Genomic DNA, 22,510 nt, shown 5'->3' with positions numbered 1-22,510 from the left:
GTTAGGGACCCCATAGCTACGCATTTTATGAATGAGTCTTGAGTCTGGAAACAAAAATAAAGGTAGCTGGGAATTGTAGGTATAGAGTAAATTTCTCTAGTTTCTTGATAGAACATTCCAGAACACAACAGAGTGAAATGACCTCAACACAAACTTTAGATAAATAGTGGCATGGTTGGAGTGATGTTCAGGACACACTGGCCTCAGCGTCTTGTTCAATTATTTTGGTCAGGCTTTTACTTTTCATTATATTAATTTTTGAAAAATCCCCCGAGGTCTGAAGAACTTATAGTATTGTTTTTTTTAAGAAAGAAGGTCATCAGAACTGAATTCTTAACCAAGAATCCCCCTAATTTCTAGTTATTTCATTGCATTCACATATCACAAGGAGTTTGTTTATTTCTTTATTTTTGGTTGGTTCTCTATACTTAGTCTCTTGGGCAATCAAATGAAACATTAGGAAGAAGAGAGAATTTATTCAAGCATTGTCTCGATCTACTTGATTAATGCAGGATGTTGTCAATCTTGCCAACTTGGGCTTCTTCCTTCAAAAGTGTAATCTATGTCCTTAACAAGCAGCACCTTCACTGTAATTAGAGAAGACTGGATAGAATCATTCAGTCTCGACATTGTGCCTCGACCACAAATAAAGTCTCAATCATTTGGAGACAGAGTAAAAGCTCCTCAGATACAACACCCACACCCAACCTACTTCTTTAGAGTTCAGGGTGGTGCCAGTAGCTGCCCCCCAAGAGACACCGATGGGCTCTTAGGCACATTTTATGACATGCCCACAACTTTCATTTCACTTGTTTGAAAGGTTCCTTTTCCTCATTCTTCCTGTAGCTTCTAGAACGATCCAAAGTTCTGTTGCATGCACAGAATCCTCCTAGCCTTGGACTAAGGTGAACTGAACAATGCAGCCCAACTCTAAATTAGTTTTTTCCTTCTTTCCTCCTACTACTCCCTTTGAAGGAAGACTTACTTTTCTGTCTGGTTCTTGATTTCCCTACAGCCATTTCATTCATGGTCAATTCTACATAGAAGTTCTTCTTTCAGATTCGTACATTTAAGTGTCTAAACACACATATATGCAAACTTATGTACATATGCAGGAAACTGTCAAAAATACAGAAAAACTATCACGTAGTATTTCACCTTCTCCATCAAAGCCTTTGGTGTTATTTTTGTGTCTCTGTGCATACATGTGTTCAGGTATGTGTTCATATGTGTACATGCGTGTGTAGAGGCTGGAGGTTGATGTTGGGTGTCCTCTTCAATTGCTTTCCACCTGTTTTGAGACAGGATCTCTCACTGAACCTGGAGCTTGTTGATTTCACTAGACTGATTGGCAGGCAAGCCACTGGGGTCTTCCTGTCTCCATGTCCCCAGCCTTGGCTTTGCAGTGCAGGTGCTGGGAAAGCAAACTCGTGTCCTTAACCTTGTGTGGCAAGCACTTTATCAATGAGCAGTCTCCGCAGGTCTCCTCTGGGTTCTTATGGCTGGAGTCACAGCTCTTCCTTGCACTGCCATAGCTGTCCTTTGACTTACCCGTGGTCATCTCTGTGCATGGCAACATATGGCCCTGGAGCATACCGGGAATGTTGATTTACTAGATGTGGGCACTTAGCACTGTAAGAGGCAGGACTTTGCTTCCTCATGCTCCTTCCACCTAGAACTCTCTTAGGAGTACTCAGAAAGTTTCATCGACTGAAGCCTTGCACACACATTGTGAAGAAATAACCTATTTATTAGAGCAGCCCCTCCCTTGAGTTTTTCATCTGGATTTCAAAATTATATAGACACTGCTAACTATAATGTAAAGCTATTTCCCTCAGTCCTAAGGCAGGGCACATAAACCATTAAAATCACCAGTGTGAAGAATGCAAGCATGTTTGTGGGAGTGTGCCTGTATTTCAGGGGTGGGGAAAACATAACGAATGATTTCGTGAACTGATTAAAATATAAGCTCTCTCTGTGTGTGTGGCCAATTATTGTATGTAAAGCATTTCATGCCCTGGGAATGGGTGTGTAGGTTCTCTGAAACCAACCAGCAATATCACCTCCCTAAGTCTGGCTCTAGTTCAGACTTCCTGGAGTTATGGTCCTGCCCCTTAGGAGTTGGCTTACTGCCTGCCGCTGTCACATCATCACATGTTGTGACTTTTCTTTGTGCACACTCATCAGAGAACTTTCCCCGACTATTTTTTCACTCACCACTCACTCATTCTCCAATGCTTTTATAGCCGAAGGAAACAGTTCAACAGCCTCAGAGTTAAATTTAATTGTGCTTTCTATAACTCCCAAACAGAATTCTGCTTTCCTCTTTGGGAAATAAAGGCTCTTTATGGTGCAAAGCTTTCCTATTGATAAATTAAGCTTCAGAAGTAAATTTAGATATAAAGAAACAAATTCTGTTCAGAAAAGCCACCCACTGCACATAATAAAGTTATTTATAATGAGGAAATTCAGGGATTAAAACATAGACCCTTCTCTCAAGGATATCAAGGCAGAAACCAGGGAAGATATTGAAGACTGGAAACATGGTTGAATGCCAAAAAGATCATGAGAGAAATTAATGAAGAAATAGAATATGAGGCATTTATAGTCTCCTAGGGATCTTGTCACAACTAATGAGAATGTATTTGAAAACACTGGACAGACTTCGATTAAAGTAAAGGTGCACCTGTTCAGTAGGAACACTCAGCCACGCTAGTTATATTATGAATTTATTATGTGGAATAAATGAATATCTAGAACTATGGCTTACTCAAGTTAGGCTGTGGGTATATTTTTCCTTTAAAGTAAAAAAAAATATTTGTTGGTGATATGTGTGTGTTCATGTGTTGAGTGTGGTGAGCATGTGGAAGTCAGAAGACAAACACAGGTGCTGGTCCTTTCTGTGTGGTGACAGAGTCCCTCATGGTTAGTTCACTGCTCTGTGCACTAGGGGAGCTGGCCTGCCGGCTGCTGACGACTCGTCTTCTGGTTGGGGTATACTGGGATTGGAAATGCGCTTGAGATTGCATCCAGCTTTTTGTGTGGGTTTTGGAGACCTGAACTCAGGTCATCAGGCTTGAGGCACACACACTCTATACTCACGGTCCCATCTCTCCAGCCTTCAGACTGGTTATTATCACTGGTCGTTTCACACCACTGTGAACCACTTCTAACTGCTTTATAAAGAGTTGCTCTGTTGTCATCATTCGCCAGGTAGGGAGAAGAATGTGTCAATGGTCTTTCCCAGTATATAAAACAGGTTGCTATGAAGGCACAGACCACTCATGAATACCAAATTATCATTATTAAGAAAAGAAAAACCCTCAAAGCTTTCCACCATCCTAACAAAAAGGAAGGACCTTAGTTTTGGGAGATGCCCAGCTATTAAGTGCACTTGCTGCTCTCAGAGGTCCTGAATTTAGTTCCCAGCATCCATGACTGGAGGTCCCTTAACACCTTGTAACTCCAGTTGCAGGGGATCAGTGCCCACTTCTGGCCTCTGTGGATACCTGTACGCATGTGTCTTATACTTGCACACACACATACATACATACACATAAGTAAAAAAAATGCTTTTAAAAAGAAGACCTATTTGCTGCAGGACATGTAGTCGGCACATAAAACGTGTCTGAGTTGTCTGAATTTAAAGAAGTCACTCAAGTTAATTTACTCTTGTATGTATTATACATACAGTGTTCTGCCTGCATGTATGCCTGCAGGCCAGAAGAGGGCACCAGGTCTCATTATAGGTGGTTGTGAGCCACCATGTAGGTGCTGGGACTTGAACTCAGGTTTTCTGGAGGAGCAGCCAGGGCTCTTAACCTCTGAGCCTCCTCTCCAGGCCCCTAATTTTCAAATTTTTAGAAATGGTCACAGAACTTTGTGCTGATGTGCCTGACAATGGTGTGCCTCCAGGAGAACAGAACTAGACCTGAGGTATGAAAAGATAACCTGCATGTGCTTTCTGTTGCCATGACAGCAAGCAAAACAAAAAACACTGCTTAGTATTTATTTCCATTGGCTGTGTGAGTGATTGTGTAGGCACGCCCATTCACTTTGATTTCAGGTGCACAGTACTTTCAGTTGTACTGTGTGGTGTGCAAACCCAGCTTTGTGGTCTTGAGGCAGTTACTGCTAGGTATGAGAATCAACTTTGCTCTCTAAAGTAAGAGTCGCCCCCTGCTCCGCCAGCATCTTGTTATGTAACCCACGCTGGCTGGAACTCTCATTGTAGCTGACTGACCTGAAACTCAAGATCTTTTGCCTCAGCCTCCCAAGTGCTGGGATTAGAGGCAGGTACTGCTCACCCAGATGCCTCTACTGTTCTTTTCAAAATTAAAAAGTTACAGAGTATGGCTAGTGGGACAGAGTTACAGACATGATCGTTAAATGGCTTTGTGAATTTCTTTTAAAAGCATTAAATCCTGGTTTGTAGCAAAGAGAAGAGCATTACCCAGTGTTGATTTGTCAAAAGATCACAGTTTAGCCCTTGAAATAAATGTTTCCCAAAATAACAGCATTTGGGAAACTTTGAGGCCTGGTTCAGTCCTCGCTCAAGAACTAAGAGGCCTTTCATATTCTGAGGGCAGAATACTGAGTACCAGCAGAAACAAGAAGCCCTCAGTCCCCCTTGTTCTGCCTGGGGACCCACTGCACTATTATTAGCATGGCATACAAAATAGATTTGGTAAACACTGGAGAAGTCCTGCCAAGGAGCGTCTCAAAGACATATGGTCTTTTGTAAGTGCCACGATCTTTGCAAACAAGCAAGATGTCCTAATTAAGAGGGAGCCTTTGCAGACATCTTGTTCTAAAACTTAGCGTTGAGCTTCCGAAACAGACCGGCAGAACTTTGGAGGTGGGGCAAAACACCCGGTGCCTTTTCCCAGGGAGACCAAGGTTGAACTAGAGAGTCGCCATCTCTACTTTCACCACCAGAGGGAGCGCAACTACATGGAATCAGCCAGGAGCCGACTTCTGGGGTCCAGGCAGGCTCCCAGGTCTCCCGCCAAGGACCTTCCTTCTACACCTTTTTGAGGTAGCGGAAATGTAGAGGTCAAACCCCTGTTCAGCGGGGTTAGGACATGGGTATTATTCCCTCACTTTCACAAACTTCAGTAAGGAGCGTGCACATTTAGCTGAATGACTAAATGGGGGGTGGGGTGGGGGAGATGAATAGCCATTCTTCTAGTCAGCTTTGCCTCGTGTGTGTGTGTGTGTGTGTGTGTGTGTGTGTGTGTGTGTGTGTGTGTGTGTGTGTGTGTGTGCGCGCGCGCGCGCGCCTGGGTTTCTCACCACAGAGGTCCCTCTTTGTAATGATTTTATGGGATGGAGTTTGGACCAGGCCAGGATTCTGAACTCTTCTCACCCCAAATCCTTGTTCTGTGTCTCCTTACCTGCGTGTTAGCTTTTCCCAGGTAAGGGACCTGACCTTGGGCTACACAGTTCCTGCTATCAGCCCTGTTCCCGACAGGTGCTCAACCGAGAGTCAGTGACTGACAAGAGTGGCTGGTGTGTGGCTTTTTTTTTTTTTTTTATTATGGAGGAGCGTCCAAGAAGAATGGAGCACAGTTTTGATATGTCTAGCCATATTTCTTTAACACCTGTGTGTGTGTGTGTCTTCCTAAATACACATATAGCACCTGCTCAGTCTGTATGATGTTACTTGCGTGTATGTTTTCAGACTATTTGGTACTGGGGAGTCGGTTGGTGTTCTCTCCTCTGGGGGAGACTGTCGTCGTGCTCCCCCCGCCCCCCCAGCCTCTCAGCCTTCCTCAGTTGCCTGCCGGTCTGTGTTGAAGTACAGACTGCTCAGGTTGAGGCCCCTTGGGCTTTCCCCTTCCACATTAGCGTCTGTTCAGCTCAGGTTTAGGCTCCTGGATGTATTTTTGAACTTAATGGAAATCAGAACAGTGGTAGTCAAACAAAATACTCCAGAATAAACATTACCTATTTCTTCCTCATTGTAAGCATGCCCCCAATATACATACAGAACCCCCTCTTGGGAAAAGGGGTGGTTCCCAAGGGATTTTTTTTTTACCAAAAGACATTAAACTAGACAATGGCTTTTTGCAGAAAATAATACTTTATATTTATTTCTATTCGTTGACAGTTTCTTAATGTACCCGACAAACTTTACCCATCTCACCACTTACCCCCCCCCCCCCCCCCCCCCCCCCCGCACTGAAACCTCCCAACTAGTCCCCTCCCCCTCCGACTTTTCAATCTCCTGTGTGTGTGACCCACTGGGTTTAATTAGGGATTTTGTATGAGCACAATCTAACTACATTGTCACTCACTGAACCTGGGGCTCATTGGTTAAGTGTCTGAGATGGCTGACCGGTGAACCCCAGGGATCCTCTCTGCCTTGCTAGTGCTGAGATACAGATGGTAAAAAAAAGCAGTGTGCCCAGCTTTTATGTGGGTGCTGGGGATCTCATCTTCATTCCTCTTATGTGAGTGTCAAGTGCTTGAACCACTTATCTCTCTCTGCAGCCCCTAAGACCAACCTTGCTTTAAGTGAAGGAAAATCTGAAGTCAAAGTCTTGGGGCTCAGGTCTCTTGGTCTGAGTCGATTCTGTTCCATTTGCAGGGGGAACAAGAGTGCATGCTGAACTTAGAAATAGCTCTTTCTAACAAATTCTAAAGCCAAATTAAGGAAGTCCTCTGATTCTGGAAAGGATTCCTAAACTACCAACCAAAATATGAATAAAGACACCAAAAGAAAGGCTTTCACATAGACAAGAATTCTAATAGGAGACAAAACTCCTGTGAATACGTGGTGTGTATCTTGCCTTTGACTGAGTCACAGGAAGAATTGTGGGTGGGGAGGACATAAGGACAGGATTGAAGGTGCTGGACTTAACTTGATACTTCTTGAGCATGAAGAGTGTGTGCCCTGGTTAGTTTTTTTGTCAGCTCAATACAAGCTAGAGTTATCTGGGAAGAGGACACTCAGTGGAGAAAACACTCCCCTCAGATTGTCTGTAGGCAAGTCCGTGGTGCGTTTTCTTGATTGATGATTGATGTGAGAGGGCCCAGGCGACTGGGAGCAGCATCAACTGCTGGACCAGATGGTCCTGGGTGCTGTGAAAAAGCAGGCTGAGCAAGGCACTGAGCATCCTTCCTCCATGCTGAGCAAGGCACTGAGCATCCTTCCTCCATGCCTAGCAAGGCATTGAGCATCCTTCCTCCATCCTTCTGCTTTAATCCCCGCCTTGAGATTCCTGCCTTGAGTGCCTGCCCGGACTTCTCCTCACGATGACTGCACACACTGAGGGTAAAGGAAACCCTGTTCTTCTGAAGTTGCTTTTGGCCATGGTGTTTTATCCTGGCAATGGAAACAAATTAGAACAGTGTGAACATATCAAAACCTACCACAACAATCTTAGTAACAGATTCGTGTCTCTGCTTGGCTAGACTACACATTCAATTCCTCCAGTGCTGGTTCCAAAAAGCTCTTTATGAGTCTAAAGGGATTATTAACAAATGCAACATTTGAAAGATGGAGCCACAGTAATTTCTAGCAAGATATCAAAAGCTTCGAGCACATTTGTGTTCATGAACATGATCATCTAGTACTTTAATGCAATAGCAGAAGCAAGCTGGGATGAGAGGGGACTAAAGAACAAGGGAGAAAGGAGGTGGGGAATTGTAGGGTGCATCTTAAACTCATTCTTGGGACCATGAAGGTCTGACCTGCTCCCCAGGTCAGTCTGCCTCTACCCCGGAGAGGCCTCAAAAAGTTCTGATTTGGGTCTATTAAGCAAGAGTGGGCTATTTGACAAGATTGAGTAAGGCTGGGACCTTTTTGGGATCAATGCATCATTGATTAATCTCTTCTGAGGCGCCACAAGAGGGCAAAGCATCTCATCAGGAGACGTGGTATTGATGGTGATACTGGTGTTAGCAGTGAAGGCCCATTCTCTGTTTGATACTAAAAACAGAGACAATTACTCAGGAAGGGCTTCCAAAACCAGAAGCAGTAGTGGAGCACATGCTAGTTTACTATGTTAGCAATCAGAGGCTGAATGTTACGTCATGGTGAGAATACTCCCATTTACTTAGGATGTAATACCATCTTCAAGCCAGGGATGGTTGGGGCAAGGCTCACTGTTAGGGTCAGCCCGTTACTTTTGCAGTGTGGAGGATGGAAGCCGGGGCCTTTGGCACGCTGGACGATGACTCCACCATTGACTTACAAATCATATTTTCAGCCTATGTTTTTGTTATTTGAAAATGTTCTAGGTTTTCATGTTTGAGATGAATGGTTCCTCTACAGCAAATGAAGCTACCAGGCCAATGTTCTTCCAGTGTCTTATTACGTGGTATGTCATGCCTTTTACATCTCCTAATGTGCCATTTCTTCTTGTAAGTCTTTGAAGACTTGTACGTTCCACTACCAAGGGCTGAGACAGGCTCCCTCTTATGCTGTTCCTACACAAGTCTGAGGCATTTCATCACTCACCTGGTCCCCTGGACAGTTCTTATGCGTGACTTCACTCTGGCTGATTAGTCATGGTGATGTGGTCACCAGCCACAGCTCTTTTTTTTTTTTTCTGGGCTCGATAATGCCCCAGCATTCACCTCTGGCTGTGCCAATTTGTCATACACCAAACGGGCTAGGCTGACGGCCAGGAGGATGAGAGGTGTCCTGTGACTGGTGTGTCCTGGTCTTTGGTGTCTGGTGGCATTTAGCAAGGGCCAGCTGGTACTTCCTTAGTTAGGGGTGGGGGTGGTACAGCCTGCAGGCAGACAGCAATTAAAATGGACATTTCTTCAGTTTACAATCAAGCCCTTTCTTTGTGGCTTGTTTTTGGTACCACTGCCTTCCCGGAGACTCCTTGGCTGTATCTATCCAGGATTAAAGTGATGCCTTAGGCACTTGGGGAGAGGCTGGGAGGCGTTGGAGAATTCTATTACTCCACCCTCTACTGTGCTTCGCTTCTATCAAAAGTCCCCCATTCTTTCTGGAGGGGAAAGTCCCGGAACTGGGTGGGATTGCCCCAGGGAGCCAGAAAAGGAGGGTTCAGAACCACTTTCTTACAGTGTCCTTATTTTGAGTCACAGGGAGGGGAAATGAGGCTTAAAACAATAGCTTTTTATCTGTTCTAATGTTGAAGCATGGTATAAATCAGGTCCTTGATGTCTGCATTAGCGGTAGGGAACCTGGGGTTTGCGTGTGGATGTCAGACTGGGACTCGGAAAGGGGCTGGATGACTGTTTTTCTCAGTTCCGGCTTTGAGATACTGAAATGTTATAACCAAGGTTGAGTGAAGGGAGAGACGTGGGGGTGGGAAGGAGTCCTGGGCAGCACAAGAGGATCAGCTTGCCCAGGCTGTGACTTCCTCCTAGTTTCCCATAGGGAGATTGGAACAGTGTGCTCTTCTCAGAGACTGGAGGGACACACATCTTCCATGCTAGGTGAGCTCTCTTATTCGCATCGGGAAACAGGTAGAAGAGCCTTTTCGGCATTTCCTGCTTATTGTTTTTTCAAGGTCCCAGAAAGTGGAAGGTAGGAAAATGGGAATAGAAGGGGAGAGAATTCTGGGCACCCCAGAGAGCTTCTTCCCACAGGTGACAGTCCCCCTGTTATCAAGAAATCAAATGGCTTGTCTTGTCTGGACCTAGAGCTGACAGTTTCCAGTGTCAAAAAGACCCCAGGATCATGGTTGTTGGGAGAAGTGCCTATTGGACAAGAGGAATCACTGACATTGTGGGAGCATTTATGCTGATAAAGAGAAAATTCAAGTCCAGCTTGCTGAAATAATCCACAGGACCCACTTCCCACCACAGGGATGCTGAGGGTGACTGGTCTTGAGCTGGGATGGCTCCCAGTGAGCCAGGAACATTAAATGACCTTGGATCCTGAACAGAAGGGAAGTGGCCCCCTTGGTCTAACCTGCCTTGAGTGACACCAGAGAAGGATAGGGAAGGGTGTAGAGAGAGGGGGAGTGCTGAGGAGGACCGGGTGCCACCGAGATGTTTCTGGCACTGGAGCAGCTGGCATCCTGCTCTATTGAGATTGGCTGGCCCAGGAGGATCCTAATTACTGCACAACTGCTGCCTTCATAATCACAGTGATAGCAGCAGTGTGGGCCGGAAGGAGATTCGAGATGGATCTGGTGACGGCTGTGGAGGATGCCGGAATCATTGTTCTTTGCCCTGGCTTCAAACAAGGGGGCTGTTGCCAGCTGCCTGCTAAGTTTGAAACAGCTGTCCCCAAGAAGGGGCCAACCCTTCCTGCCTCATCTCCAGAGCAGATACCAGCCCCAGCCATCAGGTCTGTCCCTAAGTCTTTTGGTCATGGCAGAGGCACCCATGCCCTCTGGCCATGGCAGTAGGGGGCTAACTGGAAGAACCTTAGGACTATTTACTCTAGGAGATATCAGAGGGGAATTTCAAAGTGTGGAAGGAGGTCAGGGAGAGCTGGGCTGGGAAAGAAATTTACATTTAAAGACCAAAAGGATGACACCTCTGAGGAATTATCCTGACAGCAAAGGGAAGGACTATGAATTTATTTGTTAGGTGACCTCTTTGATTAAACAAAAATCCAGAGAAAACAAAGGTATTTTCTCATAGCTGCCACATACATACATACATATATACATACATACATACGTGTGTGTGTGTGTGTGTGTGTGTGTGTGTGTGTGTGTGTGTGTGTGTGTGTGATTTTCTTTTTCTTCTGGATGAAGCCTCAGGTTTATGGTCAATGCGAGAGAGCCTTTGAGGACAGCTCTCAGTGGGGTCTGCGAGCAAGTCAGAGGCTGGAGACACAAAAGAGGGATGGTGGAAACGGAAGAAAGTGGGGGGGAGTGGTGAGTGTACTGGAGAAGGATGCACACCCCACTTGGACTTGTCCATTTTATGACTGGGTCTCAGGAAGATGCCGGGACTGATCAACCACAGGGACTCCTAATGAGGCAGCCATTGTATCCCCTCCAGGTCCTTTGTTGGCTTCCTGACTTCTGGGTGCTGAGGAGACTTCTGGAAGAAGAAATGGCACAGCAGATTTATTGACTGGTCACTTTCCTCCTGGGAGTTTGGTGACTGGTTAGGACACAGCAGAGAACCACACAAAGCCGACTTGCCATGCCGCTGCTCAGGGCGGGCACACTGGGGGAGAAACTTGTGGACTCAGAATTTCCTGGCTCTCATTCCTCTTTGTTTAGTCCCACACCAGCTTTATGGAGTGTCTGGCTCCAGTGTACCACACAATGTCATATGTGAAATCTTAAGATAAACCAGATATATTCTCTTCTAAGTCCTTCAGGATCACAGGGTCCCGCTACACCATGACTCCTTTCCAGTTGCACCACAAGCCAGTAGGGCAGTATTGAGTATGGCGAGGCTGCAGGGCTGAGGTGTGCACATTTCAGTTTGGTTAAACTTCTACTTTGGCTTTTGGATGGCATTGGGAACAAAATGGGCTTGAGTTTCTTCTCTACCATTCTAGGAGTCTATGGCCCTTAATGTTCCCAGTAGCCGTAAGAGAACCTGGGGTTTACACAGGGATATCAGACTGGGATTTTTTTTTTTTTTTGGTTTTTCGAGATAGGATTTCTCCATGTAGTTTTGGTGCCTTTCCTGGATCTCGCTCTGTAGACCATGCTGGCCTCAAACTCACAGAGATCTGCCTAACTCTGCCTCCCGAGTGCTGGGATTACAGGTGTGCACCACCACTGCTCAGCCAGACTGGGATCTTGAAAGTGATAGAATGATAATTTTAAGACACTGTTGCACCATAGTGTTTCATGTCAGTCCTGACTTTGAAACCCACAGACTCATTAGCAGGATGTTACACTGGGCAAAGTGGGCATGGCTTCACGGAAACATGGTATAGTCATCTGAAAGAATATGGCCCCCATAGGAAGTGGCACTATTAGGAGGTGAGGCCTTGTTGGAAGAAGTGTGTCAATGTGGGGGGCAGGCTTTGAGGTCTCCTATGCAAGCTATGCCCAGTGAGGACACAGTTGTTTCTGCTGCCTGCAGATCAAGATGTAGAACTCTCAGCTCCTCCAGCACCATGTCTGCCTGTGTGTTGCCATGTCCTGCCATGATGATCATGGACTAAACCTCTGAAACTGTAAGCCAGCCCCAATGAAATATTTTCCTTTATAAGAGTTGCCTTGTTCGTGGTGTCTCTTCACAGCAACAGAAACCCTAACTGAGATACCTGTGATGTGTGTGACTGAAGGTTTTTCTCTCGGGTTAATCTGATCAGAAAAATCAGAGGAAGACAAGAAAACAAGGGGTCTTTGGCATTTTAATGAGTGGAGTTTGGAAATAGTAATTAGAACCATGTATTTGGGAAGCAAGATTGATTAGTGGAGTGAAGGACACCATTTACATTACCTAGCTCATGGTTAGTCTCATCCCGTCAGAACCCTGTGTTCACACATGGAACTGTCTGCAGCACTTCCAATAGGTGGAATGGAGACCATAGAACCATGCACCATCAGAAAGAACGCTGTCTAGCTTCCTCTGGTCTTAGAATCCTCCATCCTCACTTGTGGCCTCTAGGGTTCCAGCTCTGGGTAGAGCTGAGTGTCATCCTGTCTCCAGCTTTACATACGGGCTGATTTCATGTTTCTAGTCTGGCTCAGTCTCCTGTCATTTTGAAACTGTTTTCCATTTAGGCTATGTAAATCACAGTCTTGTGCTGCATGATAACATTTCAGTCAGTGACAGAATGTATGGTGGTCCCATAAGTTTATAACGAGGCCAAGAAATTCCTGTCACCTAGTGATGTCAGCCATCATAACACATTCCACATGTGTTTGTGATGATGCTGCTGGCCACCACCAATGTGTGGTAAGGCACATAAAAGTAAAACTTGTGTAACTATGGGACAGCACACAATACATGGAAATGGTAATAAATGTTACTGGTTTATATAATTATTGCACCACACTATACATATTAACCTTTGTTTTAGAGTGTCCTGCTTTGCATATAAAAAGTTGACTGTAAAGCGGTGTAATTGCTATTTGAATGGCAGCCTCAGTGTTTTGTGCTTGCTCCATTCCTTTTAGTGTGTAAGTGTGTGTGTGTGTGTATGCATATGCTCATGTGTATGTGTGTGTGCACAAGCACGCATGTACACATATGTGCATTGAAGACCACAGGACCACATCAAGTGTTGTTCTCAGGTGACATCTACTTTTTATTATGATTTTTTAGATTTAGAGGTAATTTCCCTCACTAGTTTGGGCTGAACAGGCAGGCCAGTGGGCCCCAGGAGTCATTCTGTCTCTTCTTCCCCAGTGCTTGAATCACAAGCACTGGACACTGAACTGTGTCCTAGCTCTCACAATTGCAAGGCCAACAGATTACCAAATGAGCTGTCACCCCAGCCCTTGCCATATGCCTTAACTGTACCAAGTGGCCATAATGAGTGCTTAATCTACATCATCTAAGATTATTATGTTTGCAAGAAGATGAAATTGCCTAATGCTGAACTTTCCATAATGTGTTTCTACCACTAAACAAAACATGGCTCTATCTGAAAAATCACGTGATTACCTCCTAGGTTGTCTTATGTGTGCTATTTGTACATGTTTTCAACACATGTATACACATTTTTATCAGAGATGATCAGCTGACTAGATCAGGGTTCCTTGGTATTTGTAAGTTTTTAAGCACTAAGCAGTAGATGGTTAGGTGAACTGGCATGCACATAGATTACTGTGCAGACATTACTGAGCACGTTTGTGACAGGATGCTCCATATATGATACAAAGTATCAAATGAGAACATAAGACCACGTACTGTGATGACCTCATTTCTGCAGAAATATATGGAGGAATAATAAACCCCACAGGGAATGCGCTAGGACGTGAGCTAGTAAGTACCTGTTGGAAGTGAGGCTCTAGGTGAGTTTTCTCTTTTGACAAACCTTTTCTATAATCAATAGGTACAATTTTTTATAATCAGAATTTTTTTTTTATAAAAATAGTTACAAAGTGGGTTCCTGACAGGACACTGGATTTAACAGCTCAGTTATACACGATGACAAAGTTAATTAGTTGCAGAGTCAGGCTCTTGGTCAGGCATGTACCTCTATTGTGAGATAGGAGGGGGCACCCACAAGAAGAGACACAGGGATTTTAATGGAGAACCAGAGCCATGGATGTCAAGATAAAATGTGAGCCATTGACAAATCCCCAGTGGTATGAAACAGCATTCTGGGCTACCCATTGGAGCTAGAATAAGGTCTCTACATCTCTGCCTCTTTTCTCTCTCTGTCTCTGTCTCTGTCATTTGTCTGCCTGTCTGCCTGTTTGCTATCTCTGCCTCTGTCTCTGTCTCTGTCTCTGTCTCTCTCTGTGTATGAGAGAGAGATAGAGATAGAGAGAGCACATATGGAGGCCAGGTTGATGTTGGGTGTCTTCTATTGCTCTCCACCTTAGTTACAAGACAGCACCTCTCACGGACGTCACGGGTTCCGCTAGTGCTGCTGGCCAATGAGCCACAAGGTCTGCCTGACTCTCCCTTCAACCTCCAGTGCAAGCACACACCTGTAAGTAGTTTTACTACTGGTTCTGGGATCTGAACCTCAGACCCTTGGGCTTGCACAGCAGGCACTTTGCTCTCTGGACCATCTTTCAGCTCCTAGAATGAGGTTTGGGCCAATATGATCAGAATTTCTAGGGTGGAGTTACCCCAGTTGTTACCCACACTTTTGCAAAGTCAATACATTCCAATTAATTTGTTATTGGAATTTTAGCTACCCAAATGCTCAGTTCAGGAGACGCTTAGTCCAGAGTCTGAACCCTTGTCAAGTACGATTTCTGTCAGGGTTTTAAGTGATGCAGTGTGTTGAGACATGAAATTTTCAGTTATCTGTTCTCCTGCCAATATTAAAAAAATAGACAGGAGAAGAAAATAACCACAAAGACATTTAATCAGTTACATGGATGGGGTTTATTTCCCCCCATTGGGTAATGTTTTTCAAAAAGTCCTTGGAGAATTTAAGCTGAATTAATATTTGTCAATTCAAAGCCACATAACAGCAGTTTCAGCCTGTTACAAAACCCAGTCTCATGGCACAGGAGTGAGAAATCAATTTGTCACCAAAATTTCATTTGTTTATTACCCAAACAAACGGAAAAGCAGGGTTGGAGAGTACGGCAATGTGGTGAGGAGTGAGTTTTTGGCTTGTATTTCCCCTTAGTAATTGAAGGGTTGGATGAGAGCTGTTTCTAAGTGTAAAAGCCAAATCCACGACTGTGGTGGTGAAACACATCTGAACTCGCTGCTGGCAGTTGCTGTATTTGAACGTGGGGTGAGAGGAAGACTCCACTTTGGACAATAATTCAGTTTCTAATTCATGAGTTCGGGGGGGAGGTTCTTTTTTTTCAGATATCCCTTTTCCTTTCTGCTTTTCTTTTTATTAGATGATATCATTTGTATTGGGACCAACAAGGACAAACGAGTACACGGGGATTATCTGTGCTTAAAAGTATTACTAGACAAACTAAAAAAAAAAATCAGTAAATTTGGTTCAAGTCTGTACTTTACTTCTTACCTGCTGCGGGGTGTTGGGAAGTCACTTGACTTTCCAAATTCTCTCCTGTCGACCCATTGCCTGGGGATAACAGTACGCATCCCAGCTCAAGGTCCAGAATTGAGATAAACAATCACCTCTTTCCTTTCTACAGAGCACTCCCCCCTGCATTCTCATTGCATGTATTAATGCACAGGTTATATCATAGACAGGCTTGTTTTTAAAATGTCTGTATATACAAATAAGAAATAAACTCCCCAATACAGAGCTCATTCAGTATTAGAGCTGTACGAAGATGGTGCCCAGCACGCAGTGTCTGGTCGATGTACATTTGGTGGGAAAGACAAATTTTGCTCTAGGAGGAAAGCACCAGGAGGACAATGTGCTGTAACCTGGTGGTTTAGCTTCATTTTCCGGGTCCGTAGTTCCAGTCCCCATGTCAACATTTGTAGTTGTGCAACCTTGGGTGAGCTAATTAGCCACTTAGGGCCTCCACTTCACCCTTGCCATAGGTCATAGTGCTTGACTTGAAGCTAGGGGAATTTAAAAACATTATCCAAGTGAAGTAACTGACCCAGGATCAGTGTTCACTGTCACCTGTTAACTATGAGTTTCTATTTATTTAGTGCTCAAACTCATCTCTCCAAGCTGGGATGGATTAAAGAAACTTGATGTCATAAAAAGGGGATATGGCAAAAGTTTTCTGTCATGTCACACAAAATACCATCTCCTAGTATTTAGGTTTGCCACATGGCTGTGTTTGCATGTTTACATTTTGGGCAGGAGGAGACACATGGAACAAAGACTTGAACAGCAGGATTCTTGCTGTCTGAGTGCAGGGCACTAAGTGCCAGTCAGGGTGAGGCTAGCCAAGGTGAAGCAGCTGAGGAATCATTTTTGAACATCATAGGTTGGTGGGACTCGGCATGGGATCATTGCTCTGGCAGCAGTGAAGTGTTGTTGGAGCCACAGGCTAACAGGGGGAAAAGATGAGGACGGGTGTCCTGAGCTTCTGTGTCCTTAGCAGGATGCTCAGCCCTAGATGACCCCTGCTGCCTGAGATCCATGGAAACCCCAGTTAGACAAAGGAGATTATGGTTGTAGAACAAGAAACACAGGGGACTAACATTTATTGGCATTCCCTAGTTACTTGGCTTGTTAAAAAAGTTACTGCTTCATTGAGTTTTTAAAACAACCATGACATGGGTATTATGTTTACTGAATAAAGACCTGAGGCCGAGGAAGACTGAGAAACTCACTAAAGGGTCCTTATCGAGGTTGGTACAGATGGAAGTAGACCCTCCCTGACTCTGAGGAGTTGGCGGGAGTCTGATCTGGCAGAGAGCGGCTCAGCACTGAGATGGGAGAGGCCCACATGGAGCAGCAGCAGCAAATGGCCGTGGGGGTGGGGGGGACGGGACTGTCCCTGAACCAACTGCCTATTCATGGGGCTCTTGCATGCTTCTTAGCTCTGAGCTGGGCAGAGCCCAAAGGGAAGTACATAGAGAAGAAAGGGAGGCTGATAGAGAAGCAGTGTCTGGGAATGGCCTCTGACCTACCCTGGCTTGTAATGTCGTGTCGCCCACCCCCTACTCCATCCCTCCTCCCCATGTTTATACAGACAGCCTTCCTAAGTGATACTTTGTGAATGTTCCTAGCTCTTTACTTGACAAATTGTTTCTAGCTATCTCCTAAGGTGTCGGGTTTTCTGTTCTAGCATGCAGTCTTCTCCAGTGAATGAGGAGTGCCACAGATACCATTTTTCCTTATTACCCAATATCTTGTCATTCACATCGTTGTTCCTCACTGCTGGAGATCTGAGCCAGCAGAGTGGGTTTTGGTAATGACTGGGTTGGTTTTAAAATCCTGGGCTGCTTTCTCTTATAATGACTGTTTTGTTTTGTTTCACGACCTCCTGAGTATATGCCATGCACCCATGCTTCCCATAGAGGGAAGCAAAACTGGCCACAGAGACTCCAAAGCAAGGCCACTGACCCTCAGCTTGAAAGAGTGGGAAGAAGTGGAGGAGATGTGGGCTGAGAATGACTCTGTGTCCCAGCCCGTCGACCCTGGAGAAGGCCGAGAGGTGACACATGCATTAGGAGTGGTTTCCCAGGGCTGACATGTCACAGAAGCTGTCTACTTGGGACACACAGGTGTGTAAGAAGCCACATCTAATGAGCATGGGAAGGGAAGAGACTTATACAGGGGATGCCCTTATGGTGGCCTCCACGGTCATATTGGAATAGATTCCAGTAGTGTTTATGTGAACTGCACAGAGGAGACTTCTGCCTTGAAACTTAGATTAGAAAACAGTTTGGAGGATAAATATAGTTTGGAGGGGCATGGGTTCTGGATCTACTCTGCATCCAAACCTGCTTCTAATGCTTTTTGGCTCTGCTTTGTCTTAGAAAATTTATCTGAACTCCTAAGTTTTTGTTTCTCCAAATAACGATGTTTGGAATATTGAATAATTATGTAAGTTCTCCGTAGGATCCTGCCTGGCACTTTGGAAGGACTACTGAGTGCATCCACATTAGCATTATTACTCTAATGGATACAAGCTTTATATCAGTATTATAATAGAGACTTCAAAACTTTGAAGATTGACTTGTCAAATCAACCAGTTTGCCCTGGTGCCCATTGTGCATAACACTTCCTATCTATAAAGAATTAGGGAAGTAAATGACCAATACTGACTATTAGATCTAGGCTTGAAAGCCCTAATATCCACAGCAGCTCAATTTTGGAAAAGTCTTTTGTCCATCAGTCTCAATTTTCTTTCCTCTTCTTTACAAGGAAATTGTAGAATTAGATCTAGGTTGGCAAGTGTGTGTGTGAGCTAGCTGATAATCTGCCTCCTGTGACCAGGGAAGGCATAGCTAATAGATATCGGCACATTTCCCTGCCATTTGTCATTTGGCTCAACACTGCAGGCCAGGATGTCATCATCCATTGGTTAGTGTTGGCAAAGAAAACAAAACCGATTTCCCACCTGTTTATTGTGTGTTCTCTGTGGTCCCGTCTCCTCTCCCACATTTGGGATTTAATGGCTTAGAGGTGAGAGGATGGGTTAGAGGTTGATTTTTGTAGACCTAATATGGTTGCCCTGGGATGTGTCCAGAAGGCCAAAGGAGATAGAAGAGCTTACTTTAATGTCAGGGTAGTTTAATCTCTCTCCCGAGGGTCTCCCATTTCAGTGTTGCTATGAGATCTGATTAAATCATATGGTCATTAGCTAAGCATGTCAGATAAACATGTGTCTGGAGACTAGAGTTCAGGCCTGAAGTCTGGGTTTCCTGCTTCCAGTTTTAACGTCCTGGTCACTGCAGCCACTATCCAGGGATCTCTCGTTATAAACCAAATCACCCCCAAGGCTATTGGCTAGAAGTGGCCGGGACTTATTTGTAACAAGCCTGTACAAGTTCAGCATTTGGCTGTCTCTGCGGGTCTTGTAGAGATGGGTGTGTGCTAACTGAAGGGTCAGTTGGAGGCGTTGCTTGAAGCTTTGGTCAGTTGGGATGGCTGCATGGTTGTACCTCTGTTTCTAGGTGGTCTTTCAGTCTGGGCTTCATAGTGATCTCAAGGAAGGTTTTCTCCAAGATCGAGGTGTCGGGTATGGATGCATACTGAGCTCCTGATTGTGAGACATCTGTTGGCATCACATTGGCCAAAGGAAATCACTTGACCAAATCTAGGCTGCCCCATGGGAGATGGTTGCAGTAGTGTATGTGTGCCAGGAGAAGTGATTCACTGGGGATTGTAACCATCCACCTATTACAGTTTATCACTGTCACTTTCTTACCTGGTTAGGGAAAAGTGCAGCATGGTAACAATGATTGGGCTTAAGTTTCCACACAGAAGCCAAATTTTAACAGAAAAATACATCAATGATATATAGTAATAGAGATTGTAAAGTGCTTTGCACATGACAGCTCTCTAACAAATAATATCAAATGAATGACTTGATAAATGAATTAAACTACCAGTAAAGAGTTTGCAATGTCACCCAGGAGAATAATACAAACTGAGGTTCTTTGCAGAGTGCTTACTATAAAGTTATAGTTCTTCATAGACCCTATGGAAGGATACAAAGTCTTAAATGTTTGGGGCACAGCTTAGATTTTCTCCACCGCGCTCAAGCACAGTGTAGTCCAGTGTAGTCCCCTATTACATATCACTGGTGCTTTATACAAAACATATTTTGAATTCTTATTTATTTAGTAAAGGACTTAGCCACAATGCCATAGACTAAAGTGACACTCTTCCTTTCTAAGTGTTTATTTCAAGTAAAGACTGCTTTCTGCTACCAGAAGAAAAGAAAAAGCAGAAACCAAGTAAACAGCAGCACTGGAGAATGTTCCCATCCTTCCATGATTCTTTTATTTAAATGGAGGTCATGAGAAGAAGAGGAAAACCTAGTATTGGGGAAGTCTGAATGCTCAAAATTCCTTGTCTCGGATGTTGCCCAGACTTGCTTCAGGGAGAGCATTGACTGCATTTGGTTTCAGGTAGCAATAGTCATTTTGCCTTATATTTGGAGATGTTTGATGGTACTAGGGATAGATTCTTGAGGTCCTTAAAACAGATTGCTTTGCAAGAGCAGGGCTGGTTTCTGTCCTGTGAACTGAAAGCAAATCTATTTAGAATAATAGTCCATGGCCCACAACCTTCCCTGGCTTCTGTTGCGTGGTCTATTGATGTTTTAGTCAGATAGTTTTGACCAGAAACAGACCACCTTGAGCCTGGGTTTGTGGCGACATACTTTTTATTTATACCTCAAAATTAAAAATGGGAACTCAAGCTTATTTGTACAAAAGAATTAAAAATGTGGTGATGTGGATGTCTTTGAGAGAATAGTGTGCATTCTGAGGATTTGGGTGCCAAATTCTCTTCTGCCCCTCAGTTGCTGGGGTTTGATTTTTTTCCCCTCTGGTTCTGGAGCCCTCTGGAGCACTCACTCCTGTTGTCCTAATTTCCAGTGACTGTTCCTGCTTGTCTGAGACTGATGGGCAGCAATACCCGAGAGCAGTAGCAGAGTGTGCTGGAGCAAGTCCCTGCCTTTGCCTGCTTTGTTGGCTATAATAAAATACCTTAGGCTGGACATTATAAACCACAGAAACGAGCCCCTCAATTCTGGAGGCTGCGAAGCCTGAGATCAGGTGTGAGTGGGCTTGGTATCAGGTGAGGGTCATTCTCAGTTTCACATCTAGCCTTTTCTAGTTGTGTCTTTGAATGGGAGAAAGGACAAACATGCGCTCTTGGGCCTAGTTTTACATGACACCAATCCCACCCATTAGGGCTTCTCATAATCTAGTTAAATCCTAAAGCTCCCATCCCTTACCACAACCACACTGGAGATCAGCTTTCAACCTACCAAGTTTGGAGATAGACAGCATTGAGACAGACAGCACAGTGGCGGCATTGAGCAGGTCCTGAAGGGAGAATTTTGAAAACTTCCATACCTTCTGTCAGGGCTCATTTGAGTCCCTTGGAAATTTCTTCTCTTGGGAATCTTATACCCATTGGAATGGACTAAAACTGTGTAGATGTAACCAACCGTCTTATTAAATAAGAAACACAGAGCCGATTCAGAGAAGAAAGCCAAAAGGTCAGAGCTAAGATCCTCACCCTTCCTGCTTCAGCGATCCTCTTCAGCCAAGAGAGCTCTCCGAAAAGGGACCTACTTCCTGTGTGTATGTCTTTATATAGTCTAGCTGTTCTGCTTTCTCATTGGTTGTAAACCCAAACACATGACTGCCTCTGTAGAGACTTCCAGGTCTTCTGTGGTTGGTATTGAGATTAAAGGCGTGTGTCTCCAATGCTGGCTGTATCCTTGAACACACAGAGATCTACCTAGCTCTGTCTACCAAGTGCTGGGATTGAAGGCGTGCGCCACCACCACCATGCTCTTGCTATGGCTCTAGTAGCTCTGACCCCCAGGCAACTTTATTTATTAACATACAATTAAAATCACATTTCAGTACAAGTAAAATACCACCACAAAACTGCTTCCTCTGAACAGCATAAAGCGCAGCATGAATCTCAGTCATACTCAGGGAGAAACGTTTTGTGGGGTTGTCAGATCTTCAGGGACCTGTTTGGGAACCAAGGCTCTCCAACTTCCACACTCTTCAGGAATCAAACGCCCACTTGTGTGTAAGAGCAACGAATCCAAGGCCTCTGTCACCTGAGAGAGACGGTGTTCTTCTGTTTGAAGTATTGATGTTGAGTTCATGCATATGCAAGGAGCAAAGTCCTCATGCTCATATTATTTATATCATTTATGAGCCTATATTTTCCTTGTGAATTCTGTTTAAAAAACAAAAACAAAACAGCCAAACTCTCCCACCACTGACTTGAAAATGGAAAAAAAAGTGCTGCTCTTGCTGGAGCAGTTTTGGCCTTTCCAGAAAATTAAATCTGCATATGCATGCTGTGTGTGTGTGCGCGCGCCTGTGTGCATGTGTGTCTGAGTGTGTGTGCATGCATGTGTGTGCGTGCGCACGTGTGTGCACGTGTGTGCATGTGTGTGTGTTCGCATGTGCACGTGTGTTTGTGCGTGTGTGTGCGTGTGCATGTGTGTGCGTGTGTGTGTGCGCGCGCGCGTGTGTGTGTGTGTGCGCGCGCATGTGTGTGTGTGTGTGTGTGTGTGTGTGTGTGTGTGTCTGTGTGTTCAAATAGAAATATCTTTTTTCTTTCTGTGGTTATTTGGTTTCTTAGGTAAGACCAGAGCCAAGACGACACACTATCTAGAGGACTAGATGAAATGTAGCAGCTGTTGGGCGATGGGGAGAAAAAGACACATGAAACACAGTTTTTGATCTTTTGATTCTGCCAAATTTGTGAGCAAAATTATACGTTAGAATCCTTGTATGTCCTTGTCATTAAGTTTGTAAGAAGGAAGCTGACCTACTCGCTAGTCTGAAGTCAAGTGGACTAGTTAGGACAGCAACCTTTTTCTCTCCCCGCCTCCACTCACCGTGCTGATCACACCTG

The 22,510-nt window shown here is 44.6% G+C and overlaps 1 long non-coding RNA gene across 6 annotated transcripts in view; it reads left to right on the top strand.

Moving 5' to 3' along the window:
• The window catches only part of LOC128104102 (uncharacterized), a 133,195-nt gene that overhangs the window by 68,074 nt on the left and 42,611 nt on the right, over positions 1–22,510 (top strand). The window contains exons 11-12 of one of the 6 annotated variants that reach the window (XR_008215873.1): positions 8,248–8,327; positions 10,948–13,032. The exons of 4 other annotated variants lie outside the window; for them this stretch is intronic. This is a non-coding gene — a long non-coding RNA (uncharacterized LOC128104102). Of the gene's footprint in view, positions 1–8,247; positions 8,328–10,947; positions 13,033–22,510 lie in introns of those variants that run through there. One more of the 6 variants, XR_008215875.1, reaches the window with a different exon arrangement.

Source organism: Peromyscus californicus, unplaced genomic scaffold (assembly GCF_007827085.1).
Source record: "Peromyscus californicus insignis strain IS unplaced genomic scaffold, ASM782708v3 Scaffold_8__1_contigs__length_139910024, whole genome shotgun sequence".
NCBI lineage: Eukaryota > Metazoa > Chordata > Mammalia > Rodentia > Cricetidae > Peromyscus > Peromyscus californicus.
Note: the sequence above shows the minus strand (reverse complement) of the source record. Positions and strands in the feature narration are given on the sequence as shown.